Source organism: Eublepharis macularius, chromosome 7, assembly GCF_028583425.1.
Source record: "Eublepharis macularius isolate TG4126 chromosome 7, MPM_Emac_v1.0, whole genome shotgun sequence".
Classification (NCBI taxonomy): domain Eukaryota; kingdom Metazoa; phylum Chordata; class Lepidosauria; order Squamata; family Eublepharidae; genus Eublepharis; species Eublepharis macularius.
The window spans coordinates 19,026,843-19,050,299 of record NC_072796.1 but is presented as its reverse complement, the minus strand read 5'-3'; positions in this window follow the sequence as shown (position 1 = coordinate 19,050,299).

The following is a 23,457-nucleotide window of genomic DNA, read 5'->3' as shown; positions in this document are numbered from 1 at the left end:
GGTGTCTTTTTAATTGCTGGTCATTGACCGTGAAAATAAACTATCTATTTAATTTTAATATTGTTGCTGTATATTTACTGTCCTTCCACTCTTGTTCCATCGTTGTGCCCAGACGTTGTAACGAGATTAGTACAATGGGATTTTAGAAAAGTAATCTGAACGTAGAGTTCTGTCAGGGCTGCATGAGAAGAGTTCTTATGAGTGTGCAGAGCAAGAATTTCTGTGGAATCTTCATGGCTTCTAATTTCAGCCACCTCGTGATTTGGCCTCCTAAGCATTGGGAATTTACAAAAGTAACAGCATAGTCCGTCCCCTGGCACAACAATAAACACATTACATCTGAGCTTTGCACCACTGTATGTTAATTGAGCAAGAGAATGAAAGGATAAAACTGCTTTTGCAGTGGTCTGTGTATTTCTCCATCTTTTTATAGCTGAGTAGATTTGAACCCACTGCTTTCGTTCCAACGGAATTCCAAAGTTATTAATGAAATCATGTTCGCTGCTTTTTCGTAATAGGAAGTCCAGCTCAAATATGTTAAAATAGGTAAGATATTCTACCAATTTAATTGCACCTGAAATGGCAGCTTGAGTGCTTTCAACACACTCGAGCCAGTGCTTGAAGTTATAGGTGGCTGAATTTTTGTCGGATTCTACAACCATCAGGCTTTGTATGAGCTGCAGAAAAACACAGTTTGGTGAAGTTGGGGCAAAAGTCCACCAAGCAATTCACCTCTTCAGATAACCTCATTCCATTGGATCTGTTAAGATCATGAATGCAGCTTTGCTGAATCTGATCGATGGATGTTTTTGTGTTTGCGCGTGCTGTCAAGTTGTGATCGACTTATGGCCACCCCAGCCAGAGGCTTTCGAGGCCAGTGCAAAGCGGAGGTGGTTTGCCATTGCCTTCTTCGGCAGTCTTCCTTGGTGGTCCCCCATACACGTACTGGTCCTGCTTAGCTTCCAAGATCAGATGAGATCGGACTGTACCATGCAGTTCCTCCCCCTCCCCGGGAATATTTAGTTAAGCATGTAGTCTATAGCAGAGGCTGGTTAGATGCCTATGGAAGCTCACAAGACATGAGGGTTACTGTGATCTGTTGCTTATCCTTCACATCTGCTAAGTAAGATGCTCCTTCCAAGCCACCTCATATATTTGGGATGGGGAGGGGGGGAGATAAAGTTTTGATGCAGCTGATTTTACCTTCCAATGCTTTTTAAAAAATGGAACTTGTAGTCTACATCTTGCCCGGCAGTAGCGTCATAGGCTCCTCTTTTGGTAATGCAATACTGCATATCTGAAAGTGCAGATCATTTCTTGGGGGGAAGCCACATCAAGGTATCATTTTTCCCCCCATTTAAGTCACCACCATAGTGAATGTTGAACCTAGAACTGGAAAGGGCAAGCTAAGGCCATATGGGTGGGCCTCTCTCCTGAGTCTCCGGTCTTGTATTAAATTGGACCTGAGATAGATCCAGTCAGCTAGTCAGTTAGCCTTTATTGGCACAAAGTACACAATACAGAAAACATAGGGGGAGGGGGGGGGAAATGTTACTTCTGGAACCACTCCTAATGGAATTTTATAGCCGTAGAGAGAAATGTTGCTATGTTCTCGGTAGTTTTGGGCAGGGAGTCATTCAGACACTTAAGGAATCTGGGAGGCCCCTCCTATTAACAAATTCTGAGTTGAAGTATTTAAGATGCAAGTCTGCATATAGTTGGCAATAAAGCAGAACGTGCGAAACTGTCTCAATACTACTGTGATCGCAGTGGCAAACTCTACCTACATGTGGAATCTTATTATATCTACCGAATAAGATTGCAGAGGGCATCGCGTTGAATCTTGCAAGGGAGAAAGCTCTACGAAGATGTGGTGCCTATAGGGAAGTTAAATATGAAGCCAGGCCACCTGTCTTAAGGGGTATCTCAAAGCTGAGAGGGGAACAAGTTTTATTGGCTTGGCTAGATAGCTCCTGATAGTCAATATCCAGTATTCTACAGATATCCAGTGTTCTATAGATCTATTCAGATAGAAACACTATGAGCTAGTTTGGTATAGTGGTTAAGACCGGCAGGACTCTAATTTGGAGAACTGGATTTGATTCCCCACTCCTCCGCTTGAAGCCAGCTGGGTGACCTTGGGTCAGTCACAGCTCTCTCAGAGCTCTCTCAGCCCCACCCATCTCACAGGGCGATTGTCATAAGGATAATAATGCCCACCGTCCTGAGTGGGCATTAAGTTGTCTTGAAGGATGGTCTATAAACTGAATGTTGTTGTTGTTATTCATTAATTGAGATTGATTCCCAATGTGTTAGATTGGGGGAGGAATGCTGGGGCAAGGGCGAGGAAGAGTAGGATGTAAACTTGGAGCCAGGGAGGAAACTGGGAACAATAGTGAGGACATTGTGTCCTGTTGACTAGCTGCCTAATATTTATGCCTAGCTGAGTAATCCAGAGGCTGTTTCTCTGTCCAGGATGCCAACAGTGGGAGATTATATTGATCAGTGTTTGTGAAAATGTCTCTGGGTCTTGACCATGTATTGCCCCAGATGGCTTTCCAAACTGACCACCATCTCCAGTCCCTGAGATCTCTAGATTTATACTTTTGTGCTATTAAAGTCACACATTTGCAAAATGCTTAGGTAACGGTGTGCATAATGAAAAAAGAGTTGGACATACACACAGAAATTGCTGGTTTGGCTTGTTAAAGCAACTTCTGGAACGGTGGGACAAAGTTAGGAAATGAGGCTGTAATGCATCAGCTCTGCTCACCGCTTGATCGTCTTTGTTTTCATTCCATTCTGGATTAGCCGTGTTAGTCAGAAAGGGAGACTGGCAACATGTCCAGTCTCCCACTTTTACTAGTAAAAAAAAAAAGGGGGGGGGGAAGAGAGCCATCCAACCTCTACGTCCCTTCCTGTAAAAGAAAAACCAAAATCTAGCCATCCTTTTCTGTGTACTTTTATACACAGTACAAGGACTGGCTGGCATCCAGCAGGTTTAAACAGGGAATCCTGAACTGCTGCAAAGCACATTAGGGCAAAGAGGATTCACCTGCCCCATCGTGGAAACGAAACTACAAGGCACAGGGAATAAGAGTAGAACTAATTTATTGGTTTCATCGCTATCATAAAGAAGCAATGTTTTTTTTTAAAAAAATCGCTGCATTGTGGTAGTTGGCAATGGAGTCTTTTCCCGCTTGCTCGTCTAGCTGGCATGCTGTGTTGGCTCTGCTTTGGGAGGATTGTGTGCAGCCAGCTGCCAGCACTTGCCTTCTTTGGGTTGATTGTTGTGTGAGTTTTCATGTATTTGAGGAGAAGCTCATTGGATTGATGGGTTTGGGGATGATGCGGTTTTTGGTTACGTGTAAATAGAGCCTCATTTCCCCAACCACCCCCTGAAGAAAACTATGTGTGTGTGTGTGTGTTCGCAGCTGCCCAACACTCCCCTTGACGAGCGCCTTCTCCAAACATTCCTTGCGGGCTCATAAACATGGAACCCCACTGTTGCGTGCACTCAAACTTGCCGAGTCAATGGGTTAGAGATAGGACTGTGTTCAGTGTGATTTTGGAGCCACGGCATGCAAAAACAGCTGCCCTAGAGCCTTGTTTCCTCACCCCACCTCCTTGAAAATAACAGGGTGCATTTGTGCATGGGATGCCAACGTGCGTCCAATGGGTCCAAAGTCCTGAAAACAAAAAAAACCTCAAATACATCAGTTCTGAGCTGGCACCGCCCCAGCTGGAACAAACAGTAATGTAACAGAATTATTCTGGGGAAACCTTGGAACCAAAACTCAAATGGAAATTTTCTCGATTCACACCCCTATGCATAGGGCATGAAAGATTATTGTTTAAATAGATACATAGACATAGATATACTACTTTCTAGGCAGATCTGCCACCAGCCTTTGCTCTGCCATCCAAAGTTAGTAGTTTTGATGTGTGTGAGAAGTGGTCCCCTTGATGACTATGTAGATGTAGCGAATGATAATGTTCCTGGTGGACTTGATGTACCAGATGCGAAATGTTTAATGTGATATACTTGCTGACTCTTAGACACCTATTCACTTGCTTCAGTAGATGTTTCATGGGGAATGGAGAATTCATCATTCCCAACAATGTCAGGGAGACTTTTTGTACTGCTTAGTATCATCACATCAAAACGAGACAGCTTTCTTGGGCTCTGCGTTCTGACCCAGCTGTGCTTGGCTGAAGTACGTTTTCTTCAGCAGAGCTAAGAAGTGTCTAAGGACATTGATCAAGGATTGAAAAGCATAGAAGAGGGAGTCCCAAATGGCAACCTCTAGGAGCACTACCACATTTCAATCAAGCCATGGTAAAAAGTTTACCCATATTTTTTTTTCCTAATGAAAAGGCAATGTCCTGAAGTTGTAAGGAATATAAATATCTTTATTGAAATGAAATTACGTGCCTGAGCAAATGGACACCTTCAGGGCTTTTTTTTCAGCTGGAATGAGGTGGAACGGACTTCTGGCACCTCTTTGAAAATGGTCACATGGTCGGTGGCCATGGCTATGGCGCAGAGGGCAATCTAAACTCCCCTCTGTCTGGAGATCAGGGGGCGGGGCCACTAACCATGTGACCATTTTCACCGAGGGCGATTTAAACTTTAAAAAACTCCCCCCCTTGTTCCAGTGGACCCAAAGTGACATCACTGTGAAGTCCTGAGTTCCACCACTGAGTTCCACCACCTCTTTTCCCAGAAAAAAAGCCCTAGACACCTTAATTAAGAAACCCTTACTGCTAGTTGTCAGAAATGTTATTACAGCATCTGATCATACATAAAGGGACAGCTTGCATGGAAAACTACATACCAGCCCCTTGTTCCACAGTCTGGGTAATGGAGCATTTCTGAGTATTTGGAAGCTGGCATACGGAAGCGTGGCACTGAAAAAAGAGCAGATCAGTCAGAGCAGCCAGTGATTTATTTAGCCACTGTTTCCCCTTTGACTTGTTTCTTGCATTCCAAATAAATAAGGGGTGGGGAATGCCAAAGCAACTGGTAAATCAATAGGAATGCCAGAGTGTTTGATTCCAAGTGGTTTTCCTTTGATGGCCTCCAGCCAAGGGTCTAAAAATGCTGGGTTCTTTTGCAATGCCCTGGCAGCCCCTTTGGAAGGCTGTGTGGGAAGAAATGAGTTGATTGATAGAAAAGCTTCAATCCTTTTTGCAGAGTTCTTGTACCTGAATTAAAATATGCATTAGATTAATTTCATAGGGATTTAATTTTAGTGCCATGTTTAACAATTCTGTTTTATGTACTGTGTCTGATGTGTCTCTTGTCCTTGTTTCTCCTGTTCTGATTAATTTCAGTGACTGTGTGGGTGCTGTGTCACATCTACAGGCATGCTTTACAAAACTACCCCCCCCCCCCATTTCAGTAACTACCAAGTGGCTTATTAAAGTAATGCAAGATCTCTCGCTTAATTCCCTCAGGAACGGCAAATGTTATGGGGATAAAGCAATGCAATACTGGGGATTTTTTTTTTTTACAGTCCCTTAAGACATGCGTGACTGGAATTAAATTGTAAAGTGGTTTGGAAACTTTAGACAGACAGAACTATATGAATAAACGAGAAGTTATTGAAACTTGTGACTGTAGATAGTATCAGACAAAGTCAACCAGTCATAATAATAATAACATAACATCTAATTTAGAGACTGCCCTTCAAGACAACTTAAAGCCACGCTCAGAACGTTTTACAAAGTGTGTTATTATTATCCTCACAGCTGACACCCTGTGAGATGGATAGGGCTGAGAGAGTTCTGAAAGAGCTGTAACTGACCCAAGGTCACCCAGCTGGCTTCAAGCGGAGGAGTGGGCAGGGCCAGCACACCCATTGAGGCAGGTCCGGCCACTGCCTCAAGCACTGAGGAGCTGAAGGGGGTGCCAGAGGAGGTGCTGGGGGCTGAGGCATGCACTGCAGAGCTGGTGACAGCAGCACTGGCGGCTGAACGGGAGGGATGGGAAGCCACTCGCGCACCGCCCTGGCCACCTGCCATGCCTGGCTCACAACTGCTGCAGCCTGCCAGCCCTCTGCCCCACTCTGCTGCTGCCACCAACACACGCCCCCAGCCAAGCACAACAGCTACGGGCCAGGCACGGCAGGCGTCCAGGGCAGCATGTGGAACAACAGAGTGGGAGGGCTGGGAGGACGCACGTGCACCTCCCCAGCCACCCACTGCGCCCGACTAGGAGTGCGGCAGCCTTCGTGCGCTGTCCCAGCCACATGCCGCACCAATGGAAACGCAATGATGTCATCACGCAGTCTGGGGCACGCACACGCACTCTGTGCACACGTGTAGGGGCAGCAACAGACTTGGCGCTGCCCCCAGCCTCGGGTGCCAGAAACCCTGGCACTGCCCCTGGGAGTGGGGTATCAAACCTGGTTCTCCAGATTAAAGTCCTGCCACTTTTAATCACTACACCAAACTCAGAGGTCTGTGTCTGCTTAAGTGTGTTCAAGACACTGGGGGATTCCGCATGATCAATTTTGATCGGACTTTCTGAGCAGTCATGCCGCGGTGGAGTCCTACGAATCCACTTCTCCCCGATTCCACATTAGGCTTTTGTTTCGCACATTTCATCGGCTCAAAGTCCATCATGCGGAATTTTTGACAGGATAAAAATCGATTCCTCATCGCTTTTTCCGGGGGAAGTGTCGAATGATGCACATCTTCATTTTTTTTTATTCCCCCCCCCAAAAAAACATTGCTACACATAAACGTTGCATCAAACCAACACATTAGAAAAAAAATTCTCACAAAAAAACGTTGCTACACATAAACGTTGCATCAAATAAACATATTGGATAGGCCAGAGCACTTCCCGCCGATATTGTGGAAGAGTATTGGCTATTGACATTTGGAGGGAAAATTGTTACCAATGACCCCACGTCTATCTTTCCCGCTTTCTTCGTGAGCAGTGTGGTTTAGTGATAGGTGTTGTGTTGAGGACGGTCTCTTTCTCCCTCCATGAAATGCCTAGACCACTAGTTGAACGCTGAAGTCCCTCCATCACACTTTCACTCTACCTCAGAAGCTGTCAGCTGTCAGCGAGCAACAAGTAACAAATTTGGCATGTTGTAAAATGGACCCGTTATTGGTCAGCTGTTGTCATGTGACACAGGATATCTGCATAGATTTGTAGAAATGTTGCAACGTTTTTTTACATTTTTTTTTTTAAAAAAGAGGGGAAGGGAAAGGGTAGTGGGTGTAGCTTAGAAAACATGATTGGCCAATCAAATTAAGTTGATTCGAAGGGCGACAGAAAAGGGCAAGGGTGGGGAGAACATCGGATAAAGAATTCCGCATGATTAAAATCCCTAATCTGCTGCGCATGAACAAATAAGTCGGGGGAAAGCAGGATGGAAAAATAACGGACAAAACGTGCAGTGACTTCGAATCTGCTGCTAGGATTGCTTTCCCACGTGTGAAAACACAAGAAAAAATCGAGGTCATTTAGAAGCTGAAGCAGGGAAAACCATTCGTGCGGAATCACCCACTGGTTAGCTAGTTACTAAGGATCATTGAAGGGAATTTTAAATGTTACAATGGCCAAAGGATAGCCATCAAAAAGTGCTTCCCCTTGCAGTGTTGGTGCTTTGAGTAGTCAGGAGATATGATATACAGCCATCTTTCTAACTACAGCTCCCCTCCACCCCTGATTAAAACAGCCACAGATAGATCACAGCTGTCCTTTCTCAAGCCTCTGTCTCCTTGCTTGGGAGTTTCTGGAGTGGATTTAAACCTGGCTGAAGGAAGCAAAAACATGAATTCTAAGCAACGACCCACACATGCAGTGTGATCGAGTGCTGCTGGAAGTTTGAAAGAATTTATAGAAAGCCCAAACAGGGGGAAAAAAATCAGAAATAAAGATTTATTAATGAGGAATGGTACAATGCAGTGAAACAGGGAAATTAACTAGCTGGATGTGAGATAGATTCCAAGCACCAAAATGTCATCCCCCTTTGATGAGAAGCAAGGAGGAGAGTATGGGGAAAAGAGAGAGCACAAGAGAGAGAAACTGAGAGATTTATATCTATCAGTCTAAAGATCAAACACTGATCGAGGGTTCAGGTGGCTGGGAGAGGATTCCATCCCCAATAGGTCACGTAGGTGAGCACATTAAGAAAAGATTTTTTCCCTGCCTGAGACACAGAGGGGGAAGGGGGGGGCAAGGTTCAAACTATGCCAATAGGATAGAATTGGGATGGACCCAGGCCAAATTCAGATTGCTGGGAACAGGGCCTGAAAGTGCCTGACCCAACTTCTAGGCATGGTTTCTAGATGAGGTAGTGCGAGTTCGAATCCTCTATAAATTTTCCCCTCAGCCATCAGCTGCTGGATGTTGCATGCCCTTCATTTCTAAGCATCCTTTAAGGCCCACTAAGGGTCTCTCAAGATGATATGTTTCTGCATGGGCATGCACTGGTTTTAACGTGCTCCCTGAAGTCACATGTCAGCTGAAGGGAACGGCTTCATTAAAAAAGAGAGTTCAAACAAGCTCAGAACAGCACCCCAAGGGGAGGAAGTGCCCCCGCGTCCCCCCAAGCCATTTTCTTGTGTGAAAACAGCGCACGGGGAGTAGTTGTTTTGCCAGCTTTGCTGCTCTACATGGAGCTGCAAAATCATTGAAATAACTTCCTTCACACACAGTTTTCATGTGAGAAAGCAGCATTGGAGGAGGGCAGGAGCCTTTCCTCCTCCTGCAGTGCAGTTTGGAGCTCATTTGAGCTCTCCTTTTTTAAGAAAGAGGCAGTTCCGCTTAGCTGACATGTGACTGCAGGGAGCATGTTAAAACCAGTGCATGCCCGTGCGGAAACGTATCATCTAGAGAGATCCTCAGTAATATAGAGATGGCATGAAGCCGTCTTATACTGAGAGGCTCTCTACACGAGATGTCTGACACATGAAGAAGACGTGTCGGGAGAGGCAATGGTAGCCGGGAAGGGTAGTTTAAAAAGACAGAACCAGCGGAAGGGCAAAAGCTTTGCTGTACACTGGAGCTGTGTGAAGGGGCTGTGAAATGTCAGAATAATAACATTCAATTTATATAATAATAACATTTGATTTATATACTGCCCTTCAGGACAACTTAATGCCCACTCAGAGTGGTTTACAAGGTATGTTATTATTATACCCACAACAATAATCACCCTGTAAGGTGGGTGAGGCTGAGAGAGCTCTGACTGACCCAAGGTCACCCAGCTGGCTACAAGTGGAGGAGTGGGGAATCAAACCCAGTTCTCCAGATTAGAATCCCTCCGCTCTTAACCGATAGACGAAACTTCAGCCCATTATAACCTCTTCAGGTCCAAGTCCAGCTCTGGAAGACAGTTGCACCCCATTTCCATTCCTTGCTGCCCTCTGGTTGTGATCCCACACAATTTTGGACTGGACAATTTTAAACTACCCTACCTGGGTTCCTGATCCCAGCTACATGAAGAGGGGCATTGCCACCTTCTCTGCTCCTAATGTCAGCTGGGTTAAGGTGGGGGGGGGCAGTACTGTTGCCTGTCAGCTCCTAATAACAGCTGGTTAAGGCAGAGAGTGGGCATTGCTATCTGTTCTGCTCCTGATCCCAGCTGGCTGAAGGGGGTGGGCATTGCCACCTGCTTTGCTCCTAATAACAGCTGGGTTAAGGTGGGGGTGGGCATTGCCATCTGCTCTGCTTCTAATACCGGCTGGGTTAAGGCAGAGAGTGGGCATATTTACCTGCTCTACTCCTGATCCCAGCTGTGTGAAGGAGAGCATTGCCACCTGCTCTGCTCCCAATACGAGCTGGGTTAAGGCAGGGGACAGGCATGGTGACCTGCTCTTCTCCTAATACCACCTGGATTAAGGTGAGGGGCGGGAATTGCCACCTGCTCCAATACTAATACCATCTGGGTTAAGGTGGTGGTGGACATTACCACCTGTTCCACTCCTAATACCAGCTGGCTGAAGGGGGGGGCACTGCCCCCTGTTCCACTCCTAATATCAGCTGGGTTAAGGTGGGGGGTGGGCATTGCCACCTGCTCCACTCCTGTTTCCTGCCTGGGCTTCCCACCAAGGCATGTTTTCTGGAGCAATATGGTGAGTTACCTGGGCTTTCCTCTGCGGCAGCGCCCTCTGGTGGTGCACCAGGGTATAAAGTGAGTTGTCTGAAACATGCTTACTCAATTATATAGTAAGATAACATTCGATTTATATACTGCCCTTCAGGACAACTTAATGCCCACTCAGAGTGGTTTACAAGGTATGTTATTATTATTTCCACAACAATTACCCTGTGAGGTGGGTAGGGCTGAGAGAGCTCCGGAAAGTTGTGACTGACCCAAGGTCACCCAGCTGGCTACAAGTGGAGGAGTGGGGAATCAAACCCAGTTCTCTAGATTAGAATCCCGCTGCTCTTAACCGATAGACCAAACTGGAAACTTCAGCCCATTATAACATCTTCAGGTCCAAGTCCAGTTCTGGAAGACAGTTGCACCCCATTTCCATTCCTTGCTGACCTCTGGTTGTGATCCCACACAATTTTAGACTGGAGAGGTGAAATTGACACAGCCGTCTGGGAGGCAAAGATGAAATTAACAAACCCTCTGAGGAGTGATCTCTGCTGTCTCTGTCTTTTTAAACTACCCTTCCTGGCTAATTTTGTGTCTCCCTACACTTGACAAACATGTGCCAAGTCATCTGAATCAGAGCACTGGTCTATCCCAGTCATTATTGTGTGTTCTGATCTGACTAGCACCAGCTCACTAGAATCTGAGGCAGAGGTCTTTTGTATCACCTACTCCTTGAGCCTTTTAACTAGAAATGCTGGGGATTGAACCTTGACACCTTCTGCATGCAAGCAGACTCTCTACCACTAAGCCAGTTTGGTGCAGTGGTTAAGAGTGCAAGACTCTAATCTGGAGACCTGGGTTTGATTCCCCACTCCTCCACTTGAAGCCAGCTGGGAGACCTTGGGCTAGTCGCGGCTATCTGGAGCTCTCTCAGCCCCACCCACCTCACAGGGTGATTATTGTTGTGGGGATAATAATGTCATACTTCGTAATCCACTCTGAATGGGCATTAATTTATCCTGAAGGGAGATATATAAATGGAATGTTGTTATTGTTGTTGTTGTTATTTTTCACTGCCACTAGATCATATCATATTCAAGGACAAAAAAAGAAAAGGAACAGAGAGAGGTTTAGGGTTACAGGAAGCTCTCTGATTAATCTGATGCGGGGAAAGTCTTGATTTCCATGTAAGCCCAGCTCCCTTCCTTGACTTCCTCAGCTGATTTTTCACACCTCTCAGCTCTCCCCAGACCATGCTTGGAGAGGTCAGCTTACTCTGTGCTACACCAGTGTTAGTTCTTCTCCTCCAGAAGGGCACCAACCAAACCCATACAGAAATCTCAGTAATGTCTGTGCTATCACAGTCCCAAACCAGGACAGAAGCCTTCACCCCATCTTGGACTTTGTGAAATCTCAGTTGCTTCATCATGTCTCAACATTTTCAGGTGATATTGCTAAGAAATGTTTTCCTGGCTGTGTAAGATAGGTTGCCGTTCACATCTGTTAATGTTAATCACCAGGGATATGAAGAACCGAGTCGTCGTGTGCGCATGCACATGTATGAGAAGGAGAACAGGTGTGCATATTTTTATGCTGCACATCAGAGGTATTGTTTTGCCCCGGGGAGGAGCAAGTTTGAGTATCCCCCCACTAGTAAAGAAAAACCCTGTAAATAGATAATAAGCATGTCAGGGAGCAGAATGGGATAGACTGTTTCAAACTTTCAAGTGATGTGCTAATTTTCCATGGGAAGGGACATTTCAGTGCCGAGGAGAATTCATGCAGCTTCCCATTTGAGCGTCAAAGTGGCATACTCCCAGAAGGCCTCTACTGCCATTTTTTTAATATGTAAAATGGCTTTCTGTCATTTACCTATTAAGTGCAAATCTCCACATCCTTGCAAGGAAATCCTATTGAGATTAATGAGGTTTATTCCTGATCAAGTGTTTGGATGATTGTATGACTGACTGCAGCCTTAACTTCCAAAAAGGCTCCAGACAAAATTGGGCAGGGGGGGGGGGAGAGATTGAGACTATTTCAATATCCAAGTATATATTTTCCATGAAAGCCTCGGCACGGTTCATGCCCTCCTGAATCTGAAAGCAAGTCATAACTGAAATGAGGCTCCGGAGGGAACAGTGTAAAATCAGCCACTATGAAAACAATGACAGGAGGAATACTAATCAGTTCTGCCTCCCGTTACAGTTGTATAAAAGAAAAAAGACATTTTAAAAGTCAACAGAATCTCCTTATTAAAATTGCTACTGAATGCAAAACCTCCAGATCTTAGATCACAAAAAAGTGACATTTTGATGTTCGGGCCAGTGATCTCACTAAAGAGTCTAAAGTATAGATTGAACAGCATGAGTGAAAGGATCAATCCATGTGGGAACACCACGGGATAGTTCCTGCGTCTCAGACTGCAATTCACCCACCATGGTTTTCTGAGTATGCTTCTGACCATACCATTTAAAATCTGCTCTGATTTCAAGGTGCTTCATTAATGCAGTCATAGGTGGAAGCTGTCAAAGGTCCAGTAGGATCAACAAAGATATATTTCCCTCATCCAGTTGTATTTGGAGACCATCTACACTAAGTGCAGTCTCCACTAGAGGTGTGCATGATGGAAAAAATAAGTGGATTTAAATACAGAACTCACCAGTTTGGTTAATTAAAGCAGCTTCCAGAACGCTGAAACAAATCCGGGAAACGAAATTGCAACGAGTCCCTCTTGCCAAAAAGTTTGTGTGTTTCATTTCGGTTTGTACCTTCCGGCAGCAGGGAGGCGCTGGGCTTGCTTCTTTTCCTGAACAGTGCCAATCAGATCCCAAAAGGAGAGAAACCTTACATTATTAATTAATTCTGTTGGCAGGAAGGGGGGATGAGACCAATGCGCACAGTGTGAGTGCATCTCACCCCTCCCCCCACCCAGTAGCTACCTGGGAAATAGCATTCTTTGCCTCCCTGCCAATCTGGTCCTCACAAGGGGAGACCCCTCCTCACCGATAAGCTTTGGGTACATTTAGAAGAGAGATTTCAAGCACAGGCTGCAATTTGAAAGACACTCCCATGGGAGTAAGCACTATTTAATAACATGGGACTTACATCTGAATAGACCTTAGGATTTCATAGCCTTTCAGGGCTCTCTTTTTTTTCTGAATCAAAGGGCAAACATGTACGTATTCCTTGCTTGCAAAAGCAATCTGCCAGCCCCCAGCAAAAGAAAAACTTATGGGGAAAACATAGAACATAGGTTTGTTTGGGCAGTGAGGCAGGAGAGGGATTCAGCCAATCATTTTGCCTGCCTGCCTACTCTTGGGCAATGGAGAAGATTGGCACTGAGAATGCCTGTTTTGCACTGGAACACTGAGCATTAAAAAGAAGGATTTGGATTTTAATTTTTTTTTTATTTTAATTTATTGAATTTATAGTCTGCTTTCCCAACAGGTGGGCTCAGAGCACATTACAACAATAAGCAATACACATAAAGAAAAAATACTGACCTTGATTGACTAATGGTCTGATTCAGCATAAGGCAGCTTCATATGTTCATGTGAAATGGGCACTGCAGGTAAGAAAAAGAGCTGCAGCACAGACTCCTATCACATAGTGCAAGTCTTCTCATATTACATGTGGGGACATGTTCAGACACCTGCCAGTTTGCCTCATGTCGTGTTCACCAGTCATGAGGAGGAAGCCATTTTTTCATGGACTGTTTGTTCATCATCTTATTCATGGCTGTTTGGCAGGTTGCTTCAACTATTCCTTCCTCACTCTACAGTACAGCACAATCCCCACTCTGCCACGGAAGTTCATTAGGTGACCTTGGGCCAGTCACACACTCTTCAGCCTAATCTACCTCACAAGGTTGTTGTGAGGATAAAACAGAGGCGAGGAGTTGGATGTAAGCTGCTTTAGGTCCCCATTGGGGTATATTTTATACCCCATTGGGGTATATTTTATACAGGGTACAAAATAAATAAAAAATATAAATAAAATAAGGTTTCTATGCATATTCTCACATACCTTGACTGAGTTCTACTTCTTCTCTACCCTTGTTGCACCACTGCTCCACTCAGCAAGAAATTGTTTAAATAGTCAGTTCAATTACTTCAAAATCTCTTCATAAATAAATGCTTAAAAAAAAAAAACACCCTACCATTTGGTGTTCATTGAAGTAGTGCTAATGGACTTTAATGACTACCAGTTTGTTTACACTGATAGCATTTTCACATATGTGCAGTTCTAAAAAAAAATTATGCACGTTTGGTGGATGTTCAAGTCATTTGGTACCTAACATACCTGGGCTGTTTCCAGACGGCTTACCTGCCTCCGGAACGTCGCGCCATCTTGTGGGGAAAACGCAAAATATCGCGTTTTCTTGTGCGCGTTTTGCGCGACGTCGCGCAAAATGCGCACAAGAAAACGCAATATTTCGCGTTTTCTCTGCAAGATGGCGCGACGTTCCGGAGGCAGGTAAGCCGTCTGGAAACAGCCCTGGTAGATTGGCTCACATCTGATTGCCATGGTTGAGCACGATAAGTCTGACTGTCAAACATATTTGCCGCACAATTTGTGGCATCCCTAATGATCCGATACGACACCTCAAGTAGCAGCTTTCATGATGCAAAGGTCATGTAAGAAAGGGGTGCAGTTTGGCATTAGGCAAGCCATTCTGTTTTCCTTTCACCAGCCAGCAATATGGGGGTGAAAACACTAACTGCTTGTATGGAGTTATCATAAGGCTTGCAAGCGAAGCATGTTGAATCCTCGAAGCAAGTAAATGTGGCTGCTGTTAATTTTGATGCTGTGTGTCCTTTTCTCCAGCGTACTTGGGTCGGAAGCGACGGGGGGGGGGGGAGTAATCTGCAGTGAGAAGTGGGTAGGAGTTTTTAAGGCTGTCCTCTTCAACTAGGAAAAGGGAAAGTTTGACAATTTTGCCAGAGGAGGTTAAGGCCGAAAAGTCATTTGGATTATAGTTTGTTGATGGGATTGTCAGACAGTTTTCCATTGGAACATTTTCTTAGTTTGAAATATCGGTTTCATTAGCTGAGTTGACTGGAAATGTTTTGTTCCAGTGGGCAGAGAGCGGTGAGAGATTTCATTATGCTATTTTGCTCTGTCAGCCCCAAAATGGAATGTTTCGATATTCCCAAAATGAGTTGTTTCATTGGGTGTGTGTGTGCATGAGTGTGTAATTTCCCCTGTTATTAAAATATACATGTCTTTTCCCACTTTATTGTTAAACCTCACAGACTCTACAGAGTCTATTTCTCTGGTTTCCTTCACACATATGAATTGTAAGGAATCTCTTCGACAAGGGGAAGTATGGTGTGTGTAGATCAACTCAGTTAACAAGGGAGAAGAAAGCCTGTCTTTACCTCTTATAAATAGGGCATATTTCATTCCACCTACCCTAGGTCTGAGACTGCAGGAATGGGCCTCATATGAAAAACAAATGGCAGGGATTCATGGGAAGACCTTTTCAGCTTCTTCCCCCAATGTCCTGACTGGTTTCACTGGGAGGAGCTCCCTCCCATCGGTTAGGTCTCCTAATAAAAGCCATTAATGATGCTAACCTCCCCTCCCAGGAGACAGCGTGCTATTCATTGTAAGGCACCGTATGGGGGCTCAAACCTGGAACGTGTGGCCAACAGCTCCAGAATCTTGCACTGCATGCCAGTTAAGCTATCTTCCTTCTGGAGCTTGGATCGGGAGCAGCTTGAGTGGAGTTGCTCTAAAGCAAGGTAACTTCCCTGCCTCATACTTTTTACTACAGCTTTTTGCCCTCTCCCTCTTCTCAAATGCACTCCTAACAGACAATGGATTGCCAGGAATATTGGTGAGCCAAACTCTCCCTTGCTTCTTCTGCTGATAGAAATGTCACTCCGTCAAAGGAGCTTCCACTGCAGACACAGAAGGGCACTTACGGATCCAGGTGGGAGAGTGGTGCTGATCTAGTCTCACCTATGCCACTGCACTCTTCTCAAGATCGCCAGGTGATGAGAAAGCACACCTCTCTAGGAGGGATCTAGTGAGAACTGCTGGGACCACCTGACTGAAGAAACTGGTATAACCGTACCTTAAGGTATAAAGCTGCTCTTCTCAGGCTGGGCTAGACACTGAGCAACTCATCTTAGCCGTTATGATGATTGTGCTAACTGGTTCATGTCCTCTTCCTCTTTGAATCTGGGTCTTGCCTTTTCCCCTGAGCCACCTTGCAGATGCTTGCCTCATCCAAACCACACTTCTACCTAGTGTTGGGTTGCCTTCACAAATCTCGACTTCTGGCTTAATCCTGACTTTGATTTTGTTGCTTTCTCCAGACCTGCTGGCTACCTCTACCTCCTGCCCTGAGTTTGGGTTTTTTCCCCCCTTTCCTGCCCAACCAGCTGCATGACTCAACACTTGACATAACCTGCAAGGTAGTAATCAAACATACTGTTGAGAACCACTGCCCGGCCTCTTGCCTTCCTGTCTGAGAGCAAAGCTACAAGTGACGCCTGAAGCAGGTTGGACACTTGTCAGCTTACCTCAAGTTTTGATGGGAAATGTAGGCGTCCTGGTTTTACAGCTTGGCTCTCCATTTAATTGAAGTTTACAGAACGCCCCCCCACACCCAGCGGAGGGGAAGTGGGGTGCCCGGCGAGAGCCCGAGGGCTGCACTCTCCTCCCGACTGCATGTTCTCCCTCCCATAGACTGCCGCCCTGTAAACTTTAATTAAATGGAGAGCCAAGCTGCAAGACCAGGATGCCTACATTTCCCATCAAAAGTTGAGGGAAGCTGACAAGTGTCCAACTAGTGTCAGGCGTCACTTGTAGCTTGGCTCTGATTGGAGTTACTTGCTTAGAATGTGGGTAATTAACGTAACTTGATCTTTGATGTGCAGTACTCAATATTGTTTTGAGCATTGGATATCTGGTATCATTTCACTGCTTCAGACGTTTTTTTTTTTTTTTAATTTACCTGGATTTATTTAGTAGATTTTATAGATGCCAATTAAATATATGTATATAATAAAGAATAAAAATATCAAGTATAATATAAAATTAATTGTAACAAGTATTGAACAGATTCAAATTAATACAATCTATAATTATAAACAATTAATTTGAAAAGTATAATTTATAATTGAATCGATTTGAAAATTAGAAATAATAATAATATATGATTTATAACGTTACTTTACACTTAGCTTACCAATCCCTTAAACCACAACAAATAAACCCAACAACCCTCTCATACTGCAGATTTTTGAATTTCTCTGCAAAGAAGTATTTTGGATTTTCATTCTACCCAGGTGTCAGTATTCCTTTCAAACTGATTTAATTTAATTTAATTTATTACATTTATATTCCGCCTTCCCCGCTTTCGCAGGCTCAGGGCGGATAACAAAAATACAAATGTTAATACCATTAAAACATTAAAAACACTATATCTAATCATTAAAATTACAGCTATATATATAAATGTCATATATTTACATACAAATAGATAAAAGCAGCACATAATTGAGATTTGATGTTCCATACAGCGTTTTTTCCAGAGCAACTATGTACAGTATCAAATGTGGACAATAATTATAACATCTGCATCCGTACAGGAGGGCATATGGTTTGATCCTCCCCTCCACAGAGGGGGGGGGAGCACCGCTCGGCATCAGCCATATGCCTGGCTGATATGGTGGAATAACTCTGTCTTACAGGCCCGGCGAAATGCTAACAAATCTTGCCGGGCCCTGGTCTCACAAGACAGAGCATTCCACCAGGCCGGGGCCAGGACCGAAAAGGCCCTGGCCCTGGTCGATGCCAGGCGGGCTTCCCTAGAGCCAGGGACCCTTAAAAGATGCTTCCCGCCTGACCAAAGAGTCCTCCGGGGCTCATATGGTGAGAGGCGGTCCCGTAGATAGTGGTGTTTCTCCACAAAGACCCTTATTCCTGGTGTGTGAATCATTTTTACTATGAATTTTCACAGAGAAAGTTTCAGTTTTGAATCCGGGGTTTTTATTATTGTTTTCCCCCAGGTAGAGCATTGCTGGTTTAGATCTAATTCATTCAGATTTTCCATTATCATGAATTTTGGATCCATTCTTTGCATTGAGGGCTGTTTGTGCAACTAATGGCACCAAATTCACACAGAACACAGTCCTCCTTCTAAACTGTCAACCCACTGAGGTTGAGCATGCGCAGGAATGGAATTCAGTGTTACCAGACCCCAAATAATGCTTGGGGAAGGAGTCATGGCAAGGGTTGGGCGGCTGTGCTCACACACACTTCCCCCCCCAAGGGGGGGTATTGGGGGAAATGCGGGTCTGGAGCAACTGTTTTCACACTTAACCAAAACCCACATCAACCATTAGTCCCCCTTCTAGTCTTAACCATTGATCCACCAATAACACACACACAATTGATGCCAAAGAAGGTGAGTGTTTGCGGACATGTGTTATTGGGGGTAGCAGGGCAGCGTGGGGCAGCTCTAACCGATGCAATACAGTACAGTGGCATGAAAAACAATTCTGCCTCATGTTCACTTTTTTCTTTTTCTACAGTGCTGATAAATATTACCTTTGCTTTCTACTGTTGCTGTTCTGTTTCCTTGTTTTGTAGTTTTGTTCCATGATTTTGTTCCTTTTTGATACTCAGTGTTCCACTGCAAAATGGGCATTCTCACATTAATCTCTGCCAAGCTCTGCATCACTCAGTTGGAGGCAGAATGATTGTCCGAATCCCCTCCCCTGCCCAAGCAGTCCTGTGTTTTCCCCATAAGTTTTCCTTTTGCTGTGGAGCAGGCAGGATAGTTTTTGAAAGGGTGGAGTAAGCCAATTGCTTGCGGGGGTTTAACAGTTTGATGCTGAGGACTGATTTTTTAAAATAATGTTTTTGTGGCTGTTGGATGTGGGGGGTGGCATTGCAGTAGGATGGGAAACTTGAAAGAGAAAACCAAATTGGTTGATGTGTAGGTGGGAACTGTGAAGGAGTTGAAGTTTCATTGGGGTACACATTTGCCATATGGCTCAGATAAAGAAAGACCCCTAACAGACTATGGAAGCAATCCTAAACAGGTCTACTCAGATGTAAATCCCATGTTAGTCAGATGTTATCCCATGTTAGAGCTTGCACCCAAGGAACTGTCTTGATGGATGCTGGATTGGGGCAGGTAGCTTGCAGTAGGTTTGGAAACTTAAATAGAAATATAGGTTTTCCTCACAGTGACCAATTATCCAAGTGCTCTGATGGGAGTGAGGGAGACAGACGAGTGCCGAAATAGTGCTGCATATATATATAAATATAGACACACACACACACACACACACTCATGGCTTTTTTTCTGGGAAAAGAGGTGGTGGAAGTCAGGATCACACAATGACGTCACTTTGGGTCAGCTGGAACAAGGGGGGAGTTTTTTAAAGTTTAAATCACCCTTGGTGAAAATGGTCACATGGCCAGTGGCCCCGCCCCCTGATCTCCAGACAGAGGGGAGTTTAGATTGCCCTCCGCGCCACTGGAGCTGCGTGGAGGGCAATTTAAACTCCCCTTTGTCTGAAGATCAGGGGGTGGGGCCACCAGCCATGAGATCATTTTCAAGAGGTGCCGGAACTCCGTTCCACCGCGTTCCAGCTGAAAAAAAGCCCTCTATATACTCATGCACACATCCCCCCTTCCCTCCAATGGAGTTATGCAAGGGCTATCTGCTGTGTAGTAAGAACTGAAATGAAAGAACCAACATTAAATATGCAAAAGAGCTTATAGGTGGGAGGGTGTTATTATAACTTGGTTTCCTGGATTTGGTTCACCATTCCAGAAGCTGCTTTAACCAAAGAAAACAGTGATTTCCAGTTGTATTTCCACCTCATTTGTTTTGTTTTGCACACCCCTAGTGTTTACTTCTAATATTTTTGTGGACTCCTTGATCTCTATTAATGTCATGCCTCACCCCAGTTGAACTTGGGGGGGGGGTGGACTCCTTAAATAATGAAGAGATCCCCGAGGCACAGGCCACTCTGAGGGTTCCACAGGCAGAACCCACAAGGCTTACAGCTACCAGTTGTGGATCCTGCCCCCACTGTGCCAACATACCAGAAACCACTTAAGGGGCCCTGCATCCCTCCCTGAAACTGCTGCAGGAATCCTGCCAAGGTCCTGTGCCCACTGAGGCCCACTCAGAACCTTGTGGTCAGAGATGAAGAAGGATCCAGAACAGAGACAGGGACCTAATGAAGGAACACTCGATGTGCAGCCCAGGGTCTGCCTCTCTCCTTTCTCTCCCAGGAAGGAAATGAGGCGTAATTGTTGTTGACAAGAGCCGGATCTTTAACTAGGGGATTAGAAATGGTGGGGATCCCAGCATCTTACATAAGCCTTCAGAAGTTTGGAATCTTTGCTTGTTCAACAGGTCCCATGAAGCTTACTGTCATTGTCTTGGCCCCTGCCTGTTCACGCTGCCTGGACTTCTGCCTCCTTCCGCCTGCCTGGACTCCTGCTTAGCTCCAGCCTGCTGTGACTCTTGCCTGTTTGTATTGACTTCTGCTGCCTGCCTGCCAGCCATGTAGCAGGACAATTAGGAAGCAATCCAAGGTGTAATGCAAATTCTTTAACGTTTTCACATGAATTATTCTATACCAGCTCTGCAAAGTCATTGCCTGAAGTTTCTTGGGGATTTTCTGGTCAGCAAGGTTGGTACTTCTGTTGTAGCTGTCGTGGGCTGGGCTTGCCCAAGCTGATAGTCCAAAGTTCGAGCGCTAACACGAAGCCAAGGGGGAGTTCAAGGTTCAAAAGCTAAGCCCAGTCCACAGTCAGAGCATGAGGTAAACGCCAGGGGTGTGTCCAGAATCCAAAAACCAGGTCAAGTCCAATCCAAGGTTAGTTACCAAAAGTGTCAGGTCTAGATGCAGGTATGAGCAAGGTACACGGAGTGGTTGCAGGTAGTTAACACTTTGCTTCCATGCCTGGCAGTTTCTCCAGCCAAGCTTTTTTAGCCAGGTGTGGTTTGCAGCCAGATGCTGGAGCCCCATCCTGACGTTACTCATCATTGCTCTCCAGCAGCTGGTGTCAGCTCAAGAGATGAGCACTGCGCCATCTCTCCTGCAGTTCCAATTTCTGCTGTTGTCTGCAGCGCTCTTTGGGCATGGGTGAACCTAGGCGGGGTGGAAGCCCCTGGCTGGGCTTCACCTGTGGCATTGGATGTCCCTGGCTGAGCTTCCCCTGTGGCATTGGAGCCAGAGGGTGCTGGTGCCTCTGCCTCAGCTGCTGGCTGTGAACTCTGATCAGCGAGCAGCTGTTGTTCCTGATCACTGGCTTCTGCTGACTCAGGGCTAGGGCTGGCTACACGGAGCTCCTCTTCTCCTGGGGAGTCCTGGCCGGTTCCATGAGGCTCTTCTCCTCCAGAGGAGTCCTCACTCTCATCGAGTCCAGACTGGGCCATGACAGTAGCCGTGCTCAACTTGTGAAATGTAGAGATGATGACCCCAACCATGGATGCAGTAGCTCCAGAGAGCCCTCTCCCCTACCATAGAGCCTGGAATGATTCTGCTACTGAGGGGCTTGAGATAATGAAATGGTTGAGCAGATGGTTGGAGCACAAGTGGAAGGAAATTTGAAATGAATATGACAGGACACAGGTGATAACTCATTATCCTGCCTCCTCCAGGGCGGTGATGGCAGTGAAACAAACTCACTTCACTACTACCATTGTGTCCCTATAATGCCACCTGGTGAAGATTTTGGGGAGTTGTGAGGGGTTTTTATCCCAGCCCCTTGAGGGTGTAGACTCCAAAAACATACAGGCCTACTGTGATTCTTTGGCAATGCATTTTGTGGATAAAATAGCTCACATCCACTAAGATTTCAATGCCACAGTTGTTTCGATTCAATCTCAGGATGCTGCTGCAGTGCAGGCTGGTCCTAGTTATATGGATGGATTTCAGTACATGAGGCTTCATGAAGTGGACAAGCTTCTAGGAAATGAGTGGCCTAAGCTGGACCCTTGAGCTTTTTGTGGCTGATAGTATCAAGTTGGGTTGGTTAGGTTGAGTAGGTCCAGGACGTAATAAACACCTCGCTTTGGGAGGGTCTCGTTCTAACTGCTCCAAAAGAAGTGGACATGAAATTCCTCCTGAATAATTCATTTCTGGACCCCCATAACTACTTCCTGGTGGCCAGTTTTGCATTCTTAGCAGGATTCTCAAGTGGGTAGCATCTAGGCAGTTTCAGGCTGTCTTGGAGGGGACTTGGGCCGTTTTCACACTGCTTACTGGCCACAGAACATCGCGCCGAGATCCTGGAACGGCAGCGTCTTCCTAGCATAATTTTGGCAGTTCTCATGCGAAATCATGCCAGGAAAACACTGCCGTTCCGGGAGCTCAGCGCGATGTTCCGTGGCCGGTAAGCAGTGTGAAAATGGCCTTGATTACCTTGACCAATTTCAATTCAGCTTCAGGCTGTAGTTTAGGATGGAAAGGCCTCGATTGTCCTGATTGATGGTCTTCACCAAGAATATGTTCAAAAATGTATAGTAAGGCTTTTCAAGGTCCCATAAACACAAGCGGCTGATTATGCACTCACAGAATGCCCCCCTCCAATCCTCTGTGTATGATTGATGCTGGCACCAAGAATTAAAGTAATATAAAAGTATATAATCAGGCCTCTGTGATGCTCCTAATTAGCTGGCATTGATCACAGCTATAGAGGCAAGAATGGCCCTCTGAACAGGAGCAGATGGCTAAACCGTAGCCCCATTTACCATATATTAAGGTGACAGTAATAAATAATTCTAATGGTGGTGATGCTATTTCGTGGAATTTTTTTTTGGTTCCTTTGTATAACTCAGTTCAAACTGAAATAGTGTTTCCATAGGAATGTTTTTTTGCTGCAGCAAGAAAGTAATTACCTGTGCTGCCCTTGAGTAGGCACTGATATCCTTTCTTCAGATCCAAGTTTCTGCATGGCTTACAAACTGCCATTCTTCACAGCTTAATGTTTCAGTCTTAGCTGGTCTATTTCCTGGAAGGCCTTGGAAGATTTCTTGTAATATTCAGACCTGGGCATGTATGAAGCTACTGTTACAAACTGCAAAGGCTAGCCTGCTGTTCAAGTACTTCCTATTATTTCAATATACTGTACTCAAATTGAAACCCCAGTGTAGGCTGCAAAGAGATGCATCTTCCTTGTAAGATGTGTCAGCCACTCTCGGTATTCTCCTGCTTTCTTCTGGGTAATTTTGACTGCAAATCATGCGCTTGTGACAAGCGATAAATGAAAAATACATTTTACACACACACACACACACACACACACACACACACACACACACACACACACACACACACACACACACACACACACACACACACACACACACACATACTCTCCAGGTATTGCTGCTGCT